The sequence below is a fragment of the Poecilia reticulata genome, linkage group LG10 (genome assembly GCF_000633615.1).
Source record: "Poecilia reticulata strain Guanapo linkage group LG10, Guppy_female_1.0+MT, whole genome shotgun sequence".
NCBI lineage: Eukaryota > Metazoa > Chordata > Actinopteri > Cyprinodontiformes > Poeciliidae > Poecilia > Poecilia reticulata.
In genome coordinates this window covers 22,915,741-22,921,813 of record NC_024340.1, presented here as the reverse complement: position 1 = coordinate 22,921,813, position 6,073 = coordinate 22,915,741, and positions in this window count along the sequence as shown.

Below are 6,073 nucleotides of genomic sequence, written 5' to 3'. Positions count from 1 at the left end.
TTTGTGTTTTACCTTACAATTTTCATTGTAAGGCTGCTTATCTAATTAATGCTCTCCGTATTAATTAGATAATACGGAGACAGCAAAGCAGGCCTTTATGGGAATCCCTTTGAGCTTAAAGAATGTCTAGGATGCAACCAGAAGCAGAACAGATGTTTATAATGTAAACTTTAGATATTGTATTGAATTCCAGATAAAGCCATGCACTTGAATGCTACATTAATGTCAGTACAAACGCATCATTGCGTGCACTGTAAGAGAAATGGCCTTGACCGTTTCTTCCCTTCTGTGTATTTAAAGGGTGTGAGCGCTCATATTTCTATGGCTCAGAAACATAGCAAAGTAATTTGGTACTAGAATGGAATGAAGGAGGTCAAAGGTGAGTCCACAGAGGGGAAATAGCTAAAGAAGGCAGAGAAAAGGAGGATGGCGCACTATCAACAAGCAACTTTAAAGCAAGCGGCGGCTTTACAATAACACCTAAAAGTGAAGCGAATCAGCTGAGACAGTCATGGCGCTCAACATTGTTTCTTAAAAAGTTATTTACTTGGGAGCTCCCATTTCCCTGCAGCTGGAAGAGACTGCAATTGTAAGAGTGGAGGGGAAAGTGCGTGACATGAGGGAAGAGAGGAACACAGAGGGAAAACAGACAGCAGCCCCTGCACTGCTGGGCTTGAAACCCCAGAGTTGAATTTGGCTCATGTTACCACAATCCGGAGGTGGGGCATGTTGTCAAACTAAAGCAAAACTGTAGAAATGCACTGACGTACCCAAAGAAAAGAAATGTTGATGATTGTCTGAAAAACTGTGAACATATATATGTATATATATTAGAAACTCATCCATCAACATGTGCACGCACGAGTGTGGGACTGGTAAACACTAAACGAAGAAGCCCTAAATGTCCACAGTTGTGGTTTGGGTGTGGCCTGATCTTACAATATCTTTTACAACACAAGTTAATCCTTTGTTTTTTATAAAACATAAGCAGCGCAGGTAAACCTGGGTTGGTTCCCGTCCCTGCAAGACTTTAAATCCACGTCTCACTGCATCGCTCCACASTGAAAAGCAGTTTAGAACCAGAGGACATTTCTCAGTAAACAGGTACCCCAGCCTGACTTCATGTGTTGACTTGCTGCTCTTTTACATCCCACCCATCAAGAGAATGGCAGTGTTGAGACATTTTTAGGTATGACTGGAATGTGCAATTGAGGAACACAGTTGCCTAAGTCAAAGTGTAGCAGATGAAAGGTCGGAAGAAGAATGAGCGCCCCCCCCATTTTAATCAATAGTTTAGTACAACTATGGACTGTGAGGAAATCACTAACATAAACACATCTATATCTGTTACTTGTCAGATCAGTAGAATTTTTTCCTGAGGGAAAACTTGTCAAATTTAAACTGTGCCTCGCAAAAGCATTCATACTTTCTCACATTGCAACAAAAATGGTGGTTGTTTTTTTTTTTTGAGAGAAACCAACTCAAACTACTGTGATTGAGAAGGAAAAGCATTCATTGAAAAATGATGTGTGTACTTTTATTCACCTTTCATATTAATGCTTTATGACATTGTGCAATTTCTTTTGGGTTTGCCTGTATTCGTTTTGCAAAATAGCACAGTCTCATTCAGATTGGGAAAGGAGGGTCTATGAACAGAAATACCACATTCTTTCCACAGATTCTCAATTGGGTTCAGCTTTTGTCTTTTCATCAGGCTTTACCACAGAAACTAAGGTGTCCGACTGAATCTGGCTAAATTATCTTCTTTGCCGTGTGCCCTACATTGGCAAGCTACATTTTTACATTTTTCTTTCAATAAATGTTTTCTTTTTGCGACTTCTTCCTCTTGGCCAGAGTCCACAGCTAACAGTTTTGCTTTCAAAAGACTCTCCCACCTGATCTTAGATTTCTGCAGCTCCTCCAGAGTTACCATGAACCTCTGGGCTGCTTCTCTGATTAATGCTGTCCTTGCCTGAACTTTCAATTTCTGTCTCTTGCTACATTAACAATCTTCCGTTTTTTTTCAGTGGCCAAATTGAACGCGGCTTTGTAAGCTGCTGTTTTGTAACCTAACCCTGCTTTACACGTTTAAACAGTCCTGTCCCTGACTCGTATTACTTGTGTTATTCACGATGGTCACTAATATTTCCCAATGAGTCTCTGAAGCTTTCACAGAAAAAACTATTTGTTCAGCAATTAAATCACACACCAATCACATACTAATGGACTCTATTTACTAATTAAATTGATACAGTTAATGACTACAGCTAATTGTATTGGGTATTGTATAGGGGTATGATAAGAAAAAGTAAAATACAAACACACATCACTTTTTGAGGTTTTTATTTTTGGCCAGGTCTCTCCTGAAAGAGCTTTTTATTCTCAATCAGTCACGTCTGCTTAYGTACGTGTATGCATGCATACACACATTAATGCGTRCATGCGTGTATTTATTAAACAATTTGAAAACCATACATCTATAGTATATCTTCCCACAGTATTAGTATGCTCTAGTTTTTATTGGTCTGTCACACAAAATCTTAATAAAGCAAAACAGAAAATTTTGTCCCTGGGAGCACAGTTGTGTAGCATCCATTAAAAAAAAAAAAAAAAAATCAGATTATGGTGTTGATCTTTAATTATTAAAATAAAAACTACATGTACAAGAGCAAGACAAAACAAGCTACTAAAACACAAGTTAAAACATGATGTGTTATCATTACACTGTTATATGACAGCAACACAACCATAAGTAAAGTAGTCTGATTACACAGTGCAGTACTGATGGCAAGATCTAACCTGTGCAAAATGTTCCAGCGTTAATCGCTACGTGCTGACACAAAATGACTGATCAGATCTAAAGGGGGAATAAAAACAGGGCAAGGAGAGAAGATCATCCTTTCCTGAAACAGTTACAAACTTTGCGCACCACAGCGGAGCGGGGTTCTTTACATTATTACAAACTGCTTTGAGGCATGTGATATTTATCCATACGCACGCAACCCTTTGCTATGGAAACATTCGTGCCCTCTTGCTTATTATGTTACTATAGCAGCACATCCCAGAATAGTCTCTTTTTCTGTTCCTTCCTCGTGTGCTTGACTCACAAGTCGAAGTGGAAACCACAATGCAATCTGCCTCTCATTCCCGTTTTTTTTTTTTTTCGCTCGCATTCTTTCAAGTACCAAAGGAACAGCCTGCCTCTCTGAATCATAAGCATATGTTCACGCATACTCAGTATACGTGTGTATGAGTATGTGAGGGAGCGTGTTCTCTGGGGAATTCCACAGATAAACAAAGTTGAGTTACTATGGGGATGGCAAATATGAGGCAGTGTGACCCGTGTGTTGCGAGATAGTGTATCTTGAGTACTGCATGCTGTCATTAGCAGCCTGGGGTTGCTTTGTAGTTGTAATCTCACCATGGATACCCTCTGCTCTGGGTGGTTACTTTAGGTCCACTTTGTTTTGACAAGTTCCAGCTTGTGGTCTGCTTACTCACTAGCTTCCAGTGCTGGACTCTGACAAAATCAGAGACATGAGTCGTGTGAAGTCTTGTAAATGATGCGGGATAAGACGTTAAAAACGCTGCAGGAATTTAATGTGGTGATCATGAGACATTACCACATTCCATGGTTTACCTAATTTGACAAGAAGAAAATTCACTTATTAGTGCTAATCAGATTTAGTTAAATTAAATCGGGAGCCCTGTGATAGACTGGCAGCCTGTCCCGAGCGCGTCCCCCTTTTCTCTCCCTCTCAGCTCCTGCTTAATGTGATTCCATAAAGGGTGGATGGATGTAAAGATGAATTAAACTGGGATTAAAAAAAAACCAAACAAACATATATTTTGATAGGGAAATTAGTTATACTTTAAACTTATATGTCATATTTTGCTTTAAAGTCAATACAACTTTGCATTCAGTTCAAAGCACATATTTACCTAAACTGCAAAAATKAAACGATAATTTCTCCCACTTTTACGTTATATCAGACATAATTTAACTTGATTTAGATAACAGCAAAATGTATAATTTCTCTATTTCTTCAAAGTCATAAGTTTACATAAACTATTATTACTACGCCTATAAACAATTTGGTCACGAGTCGAGATGATGTCATGCCATTGTAAGCTTTCTTTACAATCATTCCCATCATCTAAGTTAAATTGGGCTGTACTCAGGGACACACTTTAAGTCACTCTTCAAACAAAATAAATGTCAAGGTATCAGGAAATGAATTGCTGATCACCACAAGTCTGGTTAGTCCGGTTCTGGATCATAAAATTGCCAGATGCTCGAAGGTGTARCGTTCATCTGTTTAAACATTTCTATGCAACTAAATACTGTGAGGTTGGCCTAGAGCTAAACATGCCTTGCAGCGAAAGATGTTRGTTATAGCTAGTAAGAGACTCTTGTTATCCACAGCCAAAAGAGAGCTGTACCGACACGAGGTGTCAGCAAAAAACAAACCAATRYTTCAAAAGCAACATAAAACAACAGATTATAGTTTCAAATGCACTTATGCACAACAACCTTAATTTTTAAGGACATGTTCTGTACGTTGGTAAAACTACTGTTAAGATATTTTGCAGGGATCATCGTTACATTGGAGAAAAAACAAAACAAAACTGTAGGCTCCCTATAAACCGGTTCTGTCGGGAAGAATGGGACAAAATTCTAGCAAAGTTTTGCTAGGAGYTTGGGAAAGTACACCCAAGTTTAATGCAATTTTTAACCCTCCCGCAATCTTAAGACATGGGGGTCATTTGAACCCCACAAGATTTCTACTCTGTGAGCGTCCAGCATGCACTTTTACGAGTTCTTTTTTGTTTGGTGTCAGAAACTGACAGTTTTAACAGGACAACCCCCCGCTTCCCAGCTGTCCGACCACGATATATGCTGCACTCCTCTCCTGAGTGTCGTGGTTAAAGAAAGACAACATTGTCCTTTTCTTTCTGACATCTAGCAAATATAATTTAAAAAAATCCGATTTGACTTAAAACAGGAAACATTTAGTTTGATTACTTGTCAAAAAGATTGTCTTTTTTTTTTTAAGAAGATGTAAATTTCCTGCTTTCGTAGTTCAACCACAATAGAAAATGCCTGAGTCACCTGAGTCAGTCTTTAATTTTGTTTCATTCTTAGTCAATATTTAACTAATGGGTAGAGTTTACCCATCCAACACACYRACATCTGTATTTCATTTCTACATCACTGGACCTCACACAGGTGTTAAAGTATYGCACTTTTTAGATGTACGCATTATGTTTTTAAGTACAAATTATATAATCCTGCTTGCAAAACTGAGGCATCTTCTGTTACAACTGCCAAAAAGATCACAAATCAGACTGAAACATGCGGCATGCACAGAACCTAGACAAACCTAACCAATTAATCTAAACAAATTTGTACCAGTTTAGGATCTTTATCCTTATCAACGTTTGCCTTATCCTCTGTATTTGTGTTTTCATCCATAATGGCTTAAGGACAATCAATTATATTCTCAAGTAGATATGGTTAAGCTGAACCTCCTGTCGCTGAGACAGTCTGATCATCATCATAATAATCTCACAGATTGACTTACYCATGTACAAAATTCATGGCAACAAACTCATCATGTTCATGGCAAGACAAAAACAAGACAAAACATATATATATATATATATATATATATACATTTCAGGTTTCAGTATAAGAATGTCACAGAACAGGCCAGTTTTTCTTTTTGATCTACCTTAACTATCTTTTTAGTGACAGTAAAAACAAATTAATTGTTATTTTTATGTTAGCAGGAAGAGGACAAAGTCTATTTTTGCTATGACTTAACAGACTTAAAGAAAATCATTATGTCAATTTGTCTGAGTCTCCCCTCTTTCCTTTTAAGGCAAAACTAATCGCTGTAAAACGCCACGGTTTTGCTCTTCATGGTGTTTTTTTTATTATTATTTTTTGAGCACTATTCCCTTGCAAGATCCAAGGTTCTAATTCTGCCTGAGGTCTTGTTTTTGGGTTTGCTCACTGGGTACACTTGTTCCTCTCACAGTCCCATTACAAGTCTGTTAAATTAATTGG